The sequence below is a fragment of the Ceratotherium simum genome, chromosome 12 (assembly GCF_057802395.1).
Source record: "Ceratotherium simum simum isolate JZ-2026a chromosome 12, ASM5780239v1, whole genome shotgun sequence".
In the NCBI taxonomy this organism is placed as follows: domain Eukaryota; kingdom Metazoa; phylum Chordata; class Mammalia; order Perissodactyla; family Rhinocerotidae; genus Ceratotherium; species Ceratotherium simum.
The window spans coordinates 62,551,296-62,568,581 of record NC_141911.1 but is presented as its reverse complement, the minus strand read 5'-3'; the positions used below and the strand labels follow the sequence as shown (position 1 = coordinate 62,568,581).

The 17,286-nt window shown below is 35.8% G+C and overlaps 1 pseudogene; it reads left to right on the top strand.

Annotated features, from left to right (window-relative positions):
- The first annotated feature begins 16,110 nt into the window (after window positions 1-16,110).
- Window positions 16,111-16,469, top strand: LOC101391314 (large ribosomal subunit protein eL34 pseudogene; annotated as a pseudogene).
- Window positions 16,470-17,286: the final 817 nt, after the last annotated feature.

The following is a 17,286-nucleotide window of genomic DNA, read 5'->3' as shown; positions in this document are numbered from 1 at the left end:
AATCCTCTGTATACTATCAATGGCGATTTTAACAGTACCTCAAGAACTGCTCAAAAACAAATTGATGAAATTAACATTTACCTAACCGGCTGTAATATTTCCAAAGAAATGAAATGATCCATCATTAGGAAACTTTTCTGACAGATTTTAATACAAATCTTCAATTCATTTGTTTTGATGTTAGTTATAGAGACATGCATTTTTATGATGAAACACAAAAGGAAATCAGCTGTTGATGACAATTTTCCCCAAATTCTCTCAGTGCACATCTTCTCTTCTGTAGAAGCTCTCTCTTCACAAATTCATTAAGCACATTTCATTCCAAATAGAAAAATAGGCTTTGCCTGCCATTTTTCTCTATTTTTAGTCTCTAAAGATTTGTGAAATTTCATACATGTTGCACAGCACTTTATAGTATATTAATACACAAAAATGTAGTTTCATAATGCACATTAATAGTTATATGCCAAACAGTGCAATATGTGCACATATAATAAATATTTATGTGTTCTAAATAAGCAGATTTATAGAAAGCACTCTAATCTATATTTTTCCTATTTGATGAATTTTGTTTCTTTCATAGTTTACAGAACTTTAATGAGATTCTTAGAAAGTAGGCTATGATTGTCTTCTGTTCTTGTACAAGTAAAGAGCAAACTGGTTACTCCCTGGGTATGCAAAGTAGAAAAAACAGGAAAATATCACTTTGGCATTTGACTTGATTTCCCCTTTGCCCATTTAGATCATTTGCATGATCATAGTTGTGATACTCTCACCATCAAATAAACCTTGTCTATTTTCCAGCTTCCACGGATGGGTATGGAACTGGAAACGGTGAAAAGTACTTGTGTTTTGCTCACTGACTGCCTCAGTAAGATTTAGAAGTTATTTTTATGCTGAAGTTGAAAGATGTTAGGAACATATTAAACTACAAAAGTCTGGGAAATAATCCAATAACTAACATTTCTTGGCACTTCCATTAAAAACCAGTATCAAAAAATAATGTGATTGTAACAAGTAAAACACAGAAGTTCTATTTCTACCTTCACAGAAGTGTTGTGATCCTTAATGAACTGTTTATGCAGAACAGGAAATTATTGGAGAAGAAAAAAATGTATGTGTGTATATGTAAATATATATGTATACATGATATTCACAAGATTTAGAAGAAAACACCACCACCAATTTTATCTTGTTGAAAGAAGAAATTATTTAGCCATTATATAATAATTTAGAAATTTTGCTTTTACTATTTCAAATCTTCAAATATTTTAGATTTTAAAAGACTAAAACAAATTAATGCAAGCTGATTCTAGCTCACCTATGCATTTTAAACACAACTATACGTTTTTAGACCTCTTTAATAATCTCTGAGCCAAGTTATAAATAGGTCTCTATTTTCCTTTACTCATTTCTACCAATCTACATTTAATCATGATCAAATATCTCTCATATAAAGATGGAATTAAATTAAAACTTTAAACCCTAGAGAGTGACATCAGCAAGATGGCAGAATAGGAGTTCCCTTGCTTGAAGCCCCCATCAGCAACAATAATTTGGCAGCCATCTATTGACAAAAGTACTTTTGGGGGAACTTAGGGATCCACCTAGGAGACTGTGAAATCCTGGTAGAGCCCAAGGCCAAGGAGGGCTGTTTTGAGAAGGCAGGTCCATCCATGCCTAGATGGCAGGCTCACAAATTGTCCTCCTGTGGACTAGGCTACAGCCCCATTTGACTTTGGCCTTATCACCAGCACCATCCACCAACAGACCCAGCAGGAGCCACATCCACCCATGCCTCAGGTAATAGGCCTGCCAACCTCAGTCCTGGCTTGTGGACCCTGAAGCAGCCCATGATCTGGCTCCAGTCCCTCTTGGCTGCCTGTCCTGCTCACCCAATGACTAGGCAGGAGACATGCCTATCTGTACCCCTAAGGCTCGCCCTCCAACCTAAGTCCCATTGTAGAGCTTGAAGCAGTCCTGTGACTTGGCTTCAGCTGCAGTCCAGGTGTAGTCCTGCCCACAGTTACCAAGCAGTTACTTAGCAGGAACCCTCCCAGGGATGCAGTGGGAGCCACATTCAGCTGTGCACCTGGTAATAGTCTCACTGTCTGTGGACTCTGAAGCAGATCTTTGTCCCAATACCAGCCCTACTGACAAAGATCCTAGAGGCTGTCCTGTCCACCTAGGTACCAGACAGGATCCACACCTGCCCATGCTTCTGGTAACAGGCCTGCTAATTGCAGACCCTACTGTGGATCCAGTGGCAGCCGTGAGACTTGGCTTCAATGCCACTCAACTGAGGGCCCAGAGGCGATACCATCAGCCTGGAGACCTGATAAGAGAAGGTCTTTATCTGTCAAAACTAGTCTGTAAAGATTGGAAGAGATGTTTGCTATTTCAAATGCACAGATACCAATGTAAGGTTACACAGATCACAAATAATTAGGCAAACACAACACCACCAAAGAAAACTAATAAAGCTCCAATAACTGACACCCCAAAAATGGATATCTGTGAATTGTCTGATAAAGAATTCAAAATAATCATCCTAAAAAAGCTCAATGAGATGTGAGAGAACCCTGATAGACAAATAAATGATATCAGGAAAACAATGCATGAACAAAATGAGAAGTTTAATTAAAAAAAAAATAGAAACCATAACAAAGAACCAGACAGAAATCCTGGAGCTGAAGAACACAATGACAAAACTGAAAAATTAAATGGAGAGCTTCAACAGCAGACTCAATCATTTTTGAGCAAACTCAAAAAGGTAATTTGAAATTAGCAACTTAAGGGAACAAAAGAAAAAAATGAAAAGAGTGAAGAAGGCATAGGAGATCTATGGGATATCATCAAAGGAACTAAAATATGCATTCTTGGAATTCCAGAAGGCAGAGAGAGAGAAAATGGGGCAGAAAACTTATTTAAAGAAGTAATGGTTGAGAAATTCCCAAATCTAGGGAGGAAAATGAACATTCAGAAACATGATGCCCCAAACAACCCAAATAGACTGAACATAAAGAGGTTTTCCTCAAGACATATCATAATCAGTTTTGTCAAAGACAAAGAGAGAATTTGGAAAGCAGCAAGAGAAAAGTGACTAATCATATACAAGGAAACCTCTATAAAACTATGAGCAGATTTTTCAGCAGAAAACTTGCAGACCAGGAGACAAGGGGATGACATATTCAAAGCACTGAAAGAAAAACACTGCCAACCAAGAAACTATACTCGACAAAGCCATCCTTCAGAAAGGAAGGAGACAGGAAAACTTTCCCAGACAAATAAAATCTGAGAGAGTTCATCACCTTTAGACCTGCCTTACAGGAAATGCTCAAGGAATTCTTCAAGTTGAAATGGAAGTATGCTAATTAGCAACATAAAAATGTATGAAAGTTTTCAACTACTTTCAAGGTAAGTATATAATAAAATTAAGAATACTCTACATTGTAATAGTGGTGTATAAATCACTTTTAACTCTAGTTTAAAAGTTAAATGAAAAAACTATTAAAATAATTATAGCTACAATAATTTGTTAATGGATACCTAATATAAAAAGATGTAAAGTGTAACATCAAAAGCATAAAAAGTAAGAGTGGAGTAAAAGTATATAATTTTTATGTGAATTCAGTTAAGTTGCTGTAAGCTTAAAATAGACCCTTAAAGCTATAAGATTTTTTGTGTAAGCCCCATTGTAACCACAAATATAAAAGTTCTAGTACATACATGAAAAACAACGAGGCAGGAATCAAATAAAACCACTATAAAAAATCAACAAATCACAAAGAAAGACAGCAAGAGAGGAAACAAGGAACAAAGAAACTACAAAACAGACAGAAAATAATTACCACAATGGCAATAGTAAGTTCTTACCTATCAATAATTACTTTAAATGTAAATAGATTAAATTCTCCAATCAAAAGACATAGAGTGACTAAATGGATTAAAACAAACAAAAAAACAGTATCTAACAATGCGTTTCCTACAAGAGATTCACTTTAGCTTTAAAGACACATTGAAGCTGAAAGTGAAGGAATGGAAAAAGATATTCCATGCAAATGGTAACCACAAGAGACCAGGGGTGGCTATACTCATCAAACAAAATAGAAAGTCAAAATCTGTCACAAGAGACAAAGAAAGTCACTCTATGATAATAAAGGGGTCAATCATCAAGAGGATAAAAGAATGGTACATATATATGCTCCTAACAATGGAGCACCTAAATATATAAAACAAATATTAACAAAACTGAAAGGAGAAATAGACAGCAATACAATAACTGCAGATGGCTTCAATACCCCACTTTCAAGAACGGATAGATAATCCAGATAGAAAATCAATGAGGAAACAGTAGACTTGAATAACACTATAGACCAAATGGACCTAACAGACGTATAAAGAACATTTCATCCAACAGCAGCAGAGTACACATTCTTCTCAAGCACACAGAAAACATTCTCCAGGATAGACCATATGTTAGGCCCCAAATTTAAGAAGATTGAAATCATATCAAGTATCTTTTTCAACCATAATGGTATGAAACTGGAAATCAATAGCAAGAGGAAAATTGGAAAATTCACAAATATACGGAAATTAAACAATACACTCCTGAATAACAAATGGGTCAAAGAAGAAATCAAAAAAGAAATAAAAAAATCTTTCAAAACAATGAAAATGGTAACACAATATACCAAAACTTAGAGAATGCAGTAAAAGCAGTTCTAAGAGGAAGGTTCATTGTGACAAATGCATACACTAAAAATAAGAAAGATCTCAGATAAAAAACCTAACTTTACACTTCAAGGAACCGAAAAAAAAAAGAAAAACTAGTTGCAAAATTAGCAGAAAGAAGAAAATAATAAATATTAGAGCAGAAATAAATGAGAGAAGAAAGACAATAGAAAAGATCAAGAAAGTAAGAGATGGTTTTTTGAAAAGATTAAAAAAAATTATAAACCTTCAGCTAGACTAACCAAGAGAAAAAAAATAGAGAGGCCTCAAATAAATAAAATCAGAAATGAAAGAGGAGGCATTACAACTGATACCATAGAAATACAGAGAATCACAAAAATACTACTATAAATAATTATACATCAACAAATTGGATTATCTAGAAGAAATGTATGAATTTCTGGAAACATACAACCTACCAGGACTGAATCATGAAGAAACAGAAAATCCGAAAAGACCAATAATGGGTCAGGAGATTGAAGCAGTAATAAAAATCCTCACAACAAAGAATAGCCCAGGAACAGATGGCTTCACTGGTGAATTCTACTAAACATTTAAAGCCAATCCTTCTCAAACTCTTCCAAAAAACTGAAGAAGAGGGAACTTTCAAACTCATTTTATAAAGCCAGCATTACCCTCATTCCAAAGCTAGATAAGGACACTACACAAAAAGAAAATTATAGGCCAATAGCCTTGATGAACATAGATACAAAATTCCTCAATAAAATACCAGCAAACTGAATTCAATAGCACATTAAAAGGATTATACACCACGATCAAGTGAGTTTTATCCTTGGGATGCAAGGATGTTTCCACATACCAAAATCAATCAATGTAATACACCACATTAACAGAAAGAAGGATAAAAATAATATGATCATCTCAATAGATGTAGAAAAAGCATTTGACAAAATTCAACATCCTTTCATGATAAAAACTCTCAACAAAGTGAATATAGAAGGAATATATCTCAACATAATAAAGGACACATATGACAAGGCCACAGTTTACATCATACTCTACTGTGAAAAGCTAAAATCTTTTCCTGTAAGATCAGGAAAAAAACAAGGTGCCCACTCTCACCACTTTTATTCAACAAACATAGTACTGGAATTCTTAGCCAGGGCAATTAGGCAAGAAAAAGAAATAAAAGTCATCCAAATCAGAAAGAAAGAAATTAAATAATCTCTGTAGATGACATGACGTTATATAAGAAGACCTTAAAGAATCCACCAAAAAACTATTAGAACTAGTAAATAAATTCAGTAGAGTTGCCGGATACAAAGTTAACATACAAAAATCATTTGTGTGTCTTTACACCAATAATAATCTATCTGAAAAGGAATCCCATTGAAAACAGCATTGAAAACAATAAAATACTTAGGAATAAATTTAACCAAAGAGGTGAAAGATCTATACACTGGAAATATGAGACATTGATGAAAGAAATTGAGAAAGATACAAATAAATAGAAAGGTATCCCATGTTCATGAACTGGAAAAATTAGTACTGTTAAAATGTCCTTCCTACTCAAGAGATCTGTATACTCAATACATCCCTATCAGAATTTCAATGGCATTCTTCCCTGAAATAGAAAAAACAATTCTAAAATTTCTATGGAACCACAAAAGATCCTGAATAGCCAAAGCAATCTTGAGAGAGAAGAACAAATCAGGAGGCATCACACTTCCTGATTTCAAACTACTTTACAAAGCTATAGTTATCAAAACAGTACGGCACTGGCATAAAAACAGATGCATAGACTAATAGAACAGGTCAAAAATAAACCCATGCATGTATGGTCAACTAATCCTTGACACGGGCACCAAGAATACACAATGGGGAAAGGATAGTCTCTTCAAGAAATGGTGTTAGAAAAACTGGATAGTAACACAGCAAAGAATGAAATTGGACCCTCTTCTTACACCATACACAAAAATCAACTCAAAATGAATTAAAGACTTAATGTAAGACCTGAAATTATACAATTCCTAGAAGAAAACATAGGGAAGAAGTTCCTTGACATTGGTCTTGGCATTAATTTTTTGAATATGATAGCAAAAGCACAAGGAACAAAAGCAAAAATCAAGTGGGACTACATCAAATTAAAAAACTTCTTCACAGTGAAGGAAACAATCAACAGAATGAATAGGCAAGCTACGAAATGGGAGAAATATGTGCAAACCATGTATCTGACAAGGAGTTAATATTCAGAATATATATGGCACTCGTACAACTCAATGGCGTAAAAGCAAATAATCTGATTTTAAAGATGGGCAAAGGACTTGAATAGACATTTTTCCCAAAGACGACATACAAATAGCCAACAGCTATTTGAAAAAACACTCAACATCATTAATCATCAGGAAAATGCATATCAAAACCACAATGAGATATCACTTCACACCCGTTAGAATGGGTATTATCAAAAACACAGGAAATAGTAAGCATTGGTAAGGATATGGAGAAAAAGAAACCCCTGTACTCCTGTATTTTGGTGGGAATATAAATTGGTATAGCCACCATGCAAGATGTTGTGGAGGTTCCTCAAAACACAAAAATAGAACTATAACATGATCCAGTATTCCCACTTCTCTATATATACCAAAGGAAATGAAACCAATATCTCAAAGAGATATCTGCACCCTCATGCTCATTCCATCATTATCCCCAATAGCCAAGACATGAAAACAAAGTGTCCATCGATATATGAATGGGTAAAGAAAATGTGATATATATATATATATATATATACACACATACACGCTCACACATATACGTGCATACATACCTGCATGCAAACAATAGAATATTATTCAGCCATAAAAAAGAAGGAAATCCAGACATTTATGACAGCACAGATGAACCTGGAGGACATTATTCCAAGTGAAAAAAATACTGTATGATCCCACCTATATGTAGAATCTAAAAAAGTTGAACTCACGGAACCAGGGAGTAGAACGACAGTTGCCAGGGGCTAAAGGGTGGAGTTAATGCGAGATGTTGGCCAAAAGGCACAAACTCTCAGTTGTAAATTGAATAAGTTCTGGGGATCTAATGCAGGGCATGGTCATTATAGTCAACAATACCGTAGCAGATACTTCAAAGTTGCTAAGAGACTAGATCTTAAATGTTCTCACCACAAAATGAAATAATAATTATGTGACGTGATAGAGGTGTTAGCTAATGCTACCGTGGCAATCCTACTGCAATATATAAATATTTATCAGATCGACAAGCTGTACACCTGAAACTTGGTGACTATAGTTAATAATGCTGTATTGTATACTGGAAATTTGCTGAGAGTAGATCTTGTATTTTCACCACACACAGACACACACAAACATGTAACTATGTAAGGAGATGGATGTGTTAATAAACTTGATTCTGGTAATCATATCACAATGTACATGTATATTAAATGATCACATTTTACATCTTAAAAAATTTTTAAGCTTAATGAATCCCATGTTTCGTTGCAGATAACTCCTCACTTGCCATGTCCTCACTTGCCTATAGGACATTTCTAGTTATGAACCCACAGATGGATAAAATCCTACTTAATAGTTACCGCTTGAACTATTTCTCATCCCCACAGCCATAAAACAGCTCTGCCTCCTGCATTCCACATTTTATAGAATGCTGTCTCTCTCTGACCACTTGCTCACTCTCGCAATCTGGGGGTTAAAGTTAATTCCTCTCCTTCAACCTCCTTCCCTGAGCAATCAACTATCAAATCCCATATATTATCCATCGTAAATACCTCTTAGATACAAACTATTAAATCCATCCTCACTAGCAGAGTTCAGAAGAGTCATCTCTTGTTCTCTGGTTTCCTTGCCTCCAGGCTTATCCCTTCCTCCTTAACCATTCTCAACTCAGCAGTCAGATGACCTTCCTGAAAATCAATTTTAGTGTTTGTACATCATTTCTTATACGTCTCCCTATTGCTCTCAAGATAAAGTTTAAAATTCCATCCAAATCTTGTTAATTCTCTTTAGTGCTGATCTCCCTTGTTGCCCGCCATGCCCCGCCTTTATCCATGCTCCAGTATCTTAAGATGCTTTCATATCCCTGCATCTTCACTCAGACTTGATGACTGGGAAATTTCCCCTCCCCACTCCACTTAATCTGGGTAACTTCTGACCTCAGTCAGATTCCAGCTGAAAGAACATTCCTCAGGTATTTGCATATCAATATGCTTACTTTGCAAACTGGCTGTATTTCCCTATTAATCATGTTTGCCACACTTCACTTTAACGATATGTCTGGTTGTTTGTAATTCCTACTAGGTTATAACTTTAGTGAAGGAAAGAGTGAGAACCTCTTTTTAATTTACTCATATATTTTATAATACTTGCCCCAAGAAATATTCAATAAATATTTTTGAATGTATGAGTAAATGAAAAGAAGGTGACACAACTTTGTACTAGGATATATGTTCACACACTCACGAGAGTGTGTATGTGTGCATATGGAGGTATAGATAAATTTTATACCTTTAGGTAGATTCATCACAAAACACCGTAAGTAGAACATTATTTGCTCTCAAAAACTAAAGTAAAAGGAAAATAGTAAAAAATGAAGCAACAATATAAAGTCATAGGATATGACTACAAAATACTGGTGTTTCCAAACACATTATATTCCAGTAGACTATATATATTCTCAAGTAGAAAAACAAAATGAAAAAGAAGACCAAATCCACCAACCTGCTCCTCTGAACATAAATAACATGTTTTTTATAGTAGAGAAAAATCTTTCATTTGCTCTGTTTTTTCCAGTTAAATCTGGAAAATACTTCAATGAACTGTTAGAACAGATTTTAAAAATATACAGGATTGTTTTAAGATCAAATGTGTTCTGCATCTTAAATGGGCCATTATTAGTTTTATAATTCAGTAAGGCATTTTTACTTACCTTGGAGATTCAGCAAATTTGCACAGTGTACCATGACATCAGTTTGACTAGATTCAATGAGTATGCATCTTCACTTATTAAACACAAAAATAGAATTTATAACCATTTTAGGGTCATAAAATATTGTTGAAGATTGTTTCTTCTAAAGTTATGAAGATTGGAAAAGAGATTTTATAAAAATGTCCTTTTTAGGCTTAATTAAAAGCTTTTGTTAAAGTTCTGCTGTCTATCTATGCACACACATATACATATATACATACATATGTATTACAACTTGTTTTTCAGGAGGTTATATTTATATGTAGCAGCCAAGATCAAACAGTATAGAGCAGTGCAAAGACAGATGGCCAATATTCAGTCATAAAAGTTCTATCAGTCAGTTTAGTCATCAAAAAAGAGCCACCAATAGTATTACAGGAACAAGGTGTTTACCATAGAAATGAGAGCTTACACAGATGTGGCAAAGTTAGGAGAAGAAAGGTTTCAAAGTAGGGATTCAGAGCATCAGAGAAAATCACTGACCACATTAGCCTGAGCAATGGTGTAAGGGGCATTTAAGAGTTTATGGGAAAATCTCAGAAGCTGTGGATCTCTGGTAGCCTAGGGTATCCATGAAGAAGGGCTTTATATTGATATCTGAGAAAGCTGTTCTCTCTGAGGAAACTGTAGTCAAATATTAGATGGTTGTCTTATATTGCTATTGGATGGTAGGGCCAGTCATTGGGAAGACAAGCTAAAAGGTCAAGCCTTCTGGGCTCATCTGCATTTGTGTGTCACTCTGTCTGTCTATCACGACCATCTAAGAGTAATGGCTTCCTCTTCACTTCCACCATCTAAACCTTGAATATGTTCCTATTTGGGCCAACTCTAACCCAGAACCACATAGGGAAGAGGACTTGAGAAAACAGAGTTCCTAGACCTAGCTGAGTTGTTATAAGCAATTCAGAACAAAAAGCTAAGCCCCATATACCTCACTCCTCTAAAAGAAAACTGAATAGAAAATGGGAGAAGAAACAGCTTTCATTCTTTGTGGAATGAAACAATTTTGGCATACGAAGATTAATGTCATCAATATGGTCATAAGAATTTCCTTAGGTTGATTTTAATGCCAGTACCTCTGGCATAAACTACAGGTAATTAATTCATTGACCATTTTATTCATTTTCTCATCCAATTATTATTTTCTTCACTCAAGCATTGTTTAGTAAGCACTTACGAATCAAACATGCATAGCGAACACAAGTGTGAACACAAGAGCCAAGTTTCTTCATATGCGCAAATTACATTCCAATGGGAAGAGAAAAATAATAAAAAAACAGAAATGTAATTTCAGTGATGTGAAAAGAAGAAAGCAGGTCAAGGGTTTGAATATGTAAGGGGTTCCCTGCATCGACTACGCAGGGTGATGAAAGAAAGCCTCTCGGATGTGACATCTTATCAGAGCCCAGGGCAAACGAGCGAGTGAGTTCTGCAGATAACCCAAAGTGAGCATTCAGGCAAAGTGAGCAGCAAGAGTTGAAACATCAGAGGCAGGAATGTGTTCATTGTTTTGAAGAAATAAAAAGAATCCTAGTGCGAGGGACTGCAATGAGAAGAGGAAAATTAGAATGTGATAAAGACGGAATCGGAATGTGATAATGGAATTCCAGAGACAGCCGATGCAGGCTTTGGAGGCCATGGTATGGAGCATGCAATATTTTAAACAGAGACCTGATACTGCCAAGATTTTTATTGTAAAAGGATGAGTCTGGCTACTGTGTGGAGAATAGAAAGGGACTGCGCTTGCCACGTGTGGCAGGAAGATTAGTTAGGGATCACTTACAGTCATCTCATTTCTGAAGTGGCTGTGAAGAGCCTATTTGTTTTAACCTACGGCTCCTTATTTATTAGAGTTAAATGGATTAAAACCTTTCCCATAAAGACCTGGAAACAGGCATTCCAGATTCAAAATTATTTTTAAAAGACTAAAAATCTAGATTTGTACATAGATATCAAATAATCTACATAAGATGACTTTAAGGCTTAATAATTGGATGATATTTTCTTTATTTTTTTTAGGCAGCACATAGTCCTATGTTTTCTCCCTCTAAAGAGAGAAAGTGCACAAAGAGGGAATTAGCTTAGAAAAAGTATAGGGTATGCCACATTAATAAATAAATAAATAAAAAGTATTTATTTATAATTTTAAATAACAGAAGCTAAAAGAATGTTGTAGGTGTTGTAGTTTGTCCCCTCTATGTGAAACACCAGAATCAGCAATTCCACAAAGCATGGTCTCTGTCTCTTGCCAACTTTATCCTGAGGATAAGGATGGAAAAGAACATTAAAATACAATCTGGTTACGTCTTCTACGTCTTCGTAATTCACCAATAGTAGCTTAATGAATATTTCTTACATTTTAATTAGAACTTTCACGAGGTGACTGGTTCCTAGACCACATGAAACAATTTTCACTTTCCCACTGATGCCAATTACCCAAGCTAGAATCCCTCTTCCAACCTGTGGTACTTCAAATATGGTGTAAATGATGAAAATACAAACACTTGAAGGTATGGTCAATTCAGTCGTAGTTATACTAGGTTGAATTGCATAAATTTATCATCAATTCTAATGGCATTATTTTAATGTAATTTCTGCAGTTTTATGGTCTGCTGATATGTTTAATTGCACAGAAGCTGGCCAGTAGTATAAATTAGACAGCTGTGTTTTTTGGTTGACCTCATCATGTTAATAAAATTACAAGCTTCTACAATATCTTGTCAGATTGTAGTAATTTAAACTGTTTTTCAGTTTACAGGATCATTTGAAAATTTATTACTTTGAACTTAAAAAAGTAATATGTAACCAAGCTCTCACTTGAGCTTAAAAGAAAGTAAGCAATGCCTATACAGAAAGTGTTCCTGATGGGTCTCACTGAGAGCAACTCCCTTAGAGAGGAGACACAGAGCTCACTAATCACCTACCTCATTAAGGTGGGAACAGCAGCACAGCACTCCATCAAGCTCCAAATCCTATTCTCATCTACCTGAAAACTAAAATGGTGGGTATGAAATAAAGTAAAAATTGGCAGAAACGGATAATAGATCTAATCATTGTTGCATGTCCTAAATTGCTTATCTTGTCAAGGTATAATGTACTGCACAGAAAAAATTATCCATAAAAGTATATTGAACCAATTGTCTAAGCTTTGCTGTGTACACACCAATCCCAAAAGCTGTAATTAAACTCCCAAATACACACAATCCCAGCAGCTCTTACAAACACACACAACAAGGCAAAATAGGTATCAATATAAAGTACAAAGCATATACCATCCACCATTTGGAAAAAAATCTAAATCAAAGTCAACTCCTGATATTGATGACTGTGAAAAAAATTAACTAAGCTCAATGATTTGAATGCCCTCATATGAAGTTCATACTTCTGAAATAGAATAAGGATAATCACACACACACACACACACACACACACACACACACACACATTTCATGCTAGCCATGAAATAGCCGTACTTTAGTCTCTGTTTCTAAGAAAAAATTCTGTGTGCCTAAAATAACCATAAACAAAGTTAAAAGGGAAATGATCATGTGAGAAAAAATCTACTTGCAACACAGATCACAGCAAAGGCTTAATTTTCTTAATATATAAAGATTCCTAAAATTAATAAGAAAAACATCAAAATACCAAGAGAAAACTGGGCAGGTAACAGAAAAGGAAAAAACAAAACAAAACAACAAGCTCTTAAATATATGAAAATCCCTAGGATTAGGAAGTACTAGTGATGTTCTTTTCTTTCCTTCCCCGAGTCTCTCCTTTAGCATGTCTCATGAGTTCTTCCCGTTTTCCTGTGTTGCTATATTATCCTCCTCCCCAATTTGGGGCTTTAATAGACTCTGTTTGTATCAAGAAAATACACACTATTGAACCTGCCAGTTCACTTTGTCCAGTAGTTTCAGGCTCCGCCTTGGATTCCACACATCTTTCTCATGAGCACAGGCCGTTTCTCAGATGGTGCTCTGTGCTAACCTTGCAGGCCTTGGTGTACTCTAATACTACAGGATAGATCTGCACTGTGGGAAGGTAACCCCTTTTTCACCTTCCTGATAATATGCTACTCTGGATCTTGTTGTATCCTAACATATTCCTCCTCTTGGATGGGAAGTAGAGAGGAAAGAACGACAGAATCAGAAAGACGGAGAAGGGAACTCCTAAGATAAGTCAATCTTCCCCATTTGCTCTCCTCCTTTTCTTGAGAGAAGCTGCCCAGAGAGCACCATATTCTGGTCTGCTCCTAGGGAGAGGGCTCTGGGAGGGAGCCCTGACCAGTCATATGGCTGGGGAATAATGAGCCTCATTCTGGGCTTCAGCTTAGGAACGCAGATGCCCTGCAGTTATGCACAGGTACTCCAACAGCAACATTTCCAAAGGTATTTGCTGGAGCCCTTGGTCTTGTTGATTACGTGGTTCAGGGAAAACTTGACTGCTCCTCAGAAAACCAGATACACGCAGGCACAGGAGCAGGCACACGTTGTTCTAAAATCAAAAACATCTTCCTCCTTATCATCTACGATACCTTTGCGATTGTTCTTCAGTCCTAAATTCTCACCCTTGCTTGTTTCTCATATACCTTGCATGAAAATTTCTATAAGAATTGTTTCACCTGTGCAATTTTAATACTATCCTATAGCCAATAAAACACATTTCTCACCGATGTCAAAATTTTCATGTACTTCTACTATCTTTAGTTTTTTTAAGGAGCTTTTTTTACAATTTGTCAAAACAGACTATTAGTGTTAACCACATTAAATCAAATTTAAATTAATTCAGACAGCTTAACACATGAATATATTCGTATGCAAAGCACACAATAGTCAAATCAAATAGATGTTAATATAAGAAATTTTAGAGAAAGGAAATCACAGCAAGTGTAGCTTCACCCAATTGAGACTGATTTTAAATCACTTTTATTTCAAGGGTAGATTTAATCTTCCAAGGATAGCTTTTCTTTTATATGAAATTCAGAGCCCTTTGAATATTTTTCCATTTTCTTATTTTTGTTTTCCCCTTCATCTTGTTATTTTAATCCACTAGGTGGATGAATTTCTGTCTGGCAAGATTTGGTTATCTTCCGTTTTGATTAGGAATCATTACAATTTGCAGTATTTTCTTTACCTCCTTTGAAAGGACTTGAACCTCTGTTGGTTTAATAAATATGCTAATATACATTACAGGAGTAAAACTCTAAGTAAGGAGATTAGAGCATGTTCTAGTGTGGAGAAGGTATGTTATTTGACTTTCATTTTTTAGCATATATTAGAAATTTCTAAAGGGAGAGGGTGCCTAGAATTTCTGAATAATCCTTGAAAAGTCAGTAGCAGACATTTTGATTACATTTAACAATATTTAACAATTTTCATTGAGTGGCTAGTGTGTGACGAATGCTAAGCGCACCATTGAGGGAATGTCAAATAAGGCACATGTCCTTGTGATGCTAACATCCCAAAACTAAACAGTTACAACTAAGGACTGTAACTATTCTGATGGTTAGTAGTGCGGGGCAGCTTGAAGAGGATTTGAACTACATATTTGAAGAATCAGTGAATGAACTTTGAGAAACTAATGTCTAAGGCAATTCTTTAAGATAAATATGATTTATCCAGGTAATGTGTAATAATTAATGAAATAATTATATCATAGTTCTCTCTATAATTATTAATAATCCATTTTTGGTAACCATCAGTATTCATTTTCTGTGATTTTCCTGTTCATATATTCTATCCACTTTTTTTTTGCCTATTCCACATTGATTTGCTGGTGTTGTTTATACACACGTATGTGAAAAGCTTTGTGTATATTGGTTAAGAGTGAGAATTTGGACTCCTGAACCACTACCTGCAGCTGAATCTCAGCTCTGCCCTGTGTAGTCACTGTGATCTTGGGCATATTATTTAACATCTCAATGCTGCAGTTTCTTCCTCCATAAAACAGGATAAATAACAGTACAATCACACAGGAGTGATGTGATGATAAAATGAATTAATATGTGCAGCACACATGGAACAAATTTGTACATAGTAAGCTCCTTATAAGTGTTTGCTATTATATCACTGTAAGTTAGAGATTAATTTTAGTGAAAAATCTGTCACTAACAGCTGTCTGAAAGCTGTCAAGCATCCTTTGTATATTTGGATAGCTCCTTACATTGTGAATCTCACTTTCCCAAATTGAAACCCTGTATTTCCAGTCACTTTTCCACTAGCTTGCAGACACATGACTCGGGTTCTGCCAATGTGAGGCACCTGCACGAGCCTTTGATTCATAGGTAAGTTATCTCAGGAACAACCAGGCATAGGGCACCCAAATGGCTGGAGCACACAGGGGCAAGGCAGTGAATTTACGAGGCTGGCACTAATGGGGGCCCTTGCTTTTCCGGGGATGTGTCTAGAGGCGTTCTGAATGGTCCCGCGTTTGACATACCACAGTAAGCTATCCTACAATACAGCCTCTAACAAAACTAGGCCGTCCCGAACCCCTGGTAATACAATGGTTTACCTTGTACCAAGATGCTTGGGAAGACACCAAAATCTGCATGTGGCACGTGGCCAGGCTGACGTCAGGGGTTCATGCTGTGAGACCTCAAGTTCTTACAAGGCTGTCTAAAATGCAAAAGCATGTCCACAGGCCTGTGGTGGTTCTTTGTGTGCTGAATGTGTCTGTGACAGGATCAAGGTCACCTTCCTTATCGAGGAGCAAAAAATCGTTGTGAAAGTGTTGAAGGCACAGCACAGAGTCAGAAAGCTAAATTAAAAAAATAAAGCTTCTTTGAGCAGCAAAAAAATTAAAAAGCCAAAAAATAAAATAATTATGATGGCCCTTTCCTAACTGTGACTGCATCAGTGGGGTCAGCAGCATCAGTTGTTTAACCACCTGGTTCCGTTGTGTGGTCTGAGAGCTGCTCCTGGGAGCTTACTAATACTTCTTAATAAATACTTTCTGCTCAAACTTGTGGGAGTGGAGTCTATTGACTTAGAGTGAGGAGAATGACCAGTATAGTAACCGACTTCAGAGGTAGATTCAGGCATCTAACACTCAAAAAAATGAGAATTTGAAATTGGCCATCTCATCTGATTGAGTTTGATGTCAGTAAAGGATTGATTAGCATTAGACGAGGGATGCTGGTATTCCATGGCACATAGTCACAAACACTGACTTAACTTATTTCTGTGGTCACCTGGAATAAAATGTGTATTAAAGTAAACTTTCAGGGGTTCAGTGATTACAATTTACACCCTTTTAATGGATATCAAAAATACCAAAGCTCTTTGTGTGCAGGCTGCTCCTAGAAGTGCTGGAGAGTTTAAAAAATAATTTAACAGCTCAAAGTTTTAAATTATTACTTCAACCACTATCAGATAACCAAAGAATCTTATGACATACTCGAAATGTTTTCTGCCATTTAGCAACAGGGCTGTTTAGCAACATAGAACCTAATGTCGTTATTCCTGAATTTCAATATAAGCAGAATCCACAGCTGCTTTAGCCCTCTTTCTTCATGCATTTATTTATTCAACAGACATTTATAGCCAACCACATGAAAGGCACTAGTACAGATGCTGCATTATAGAAACTAAA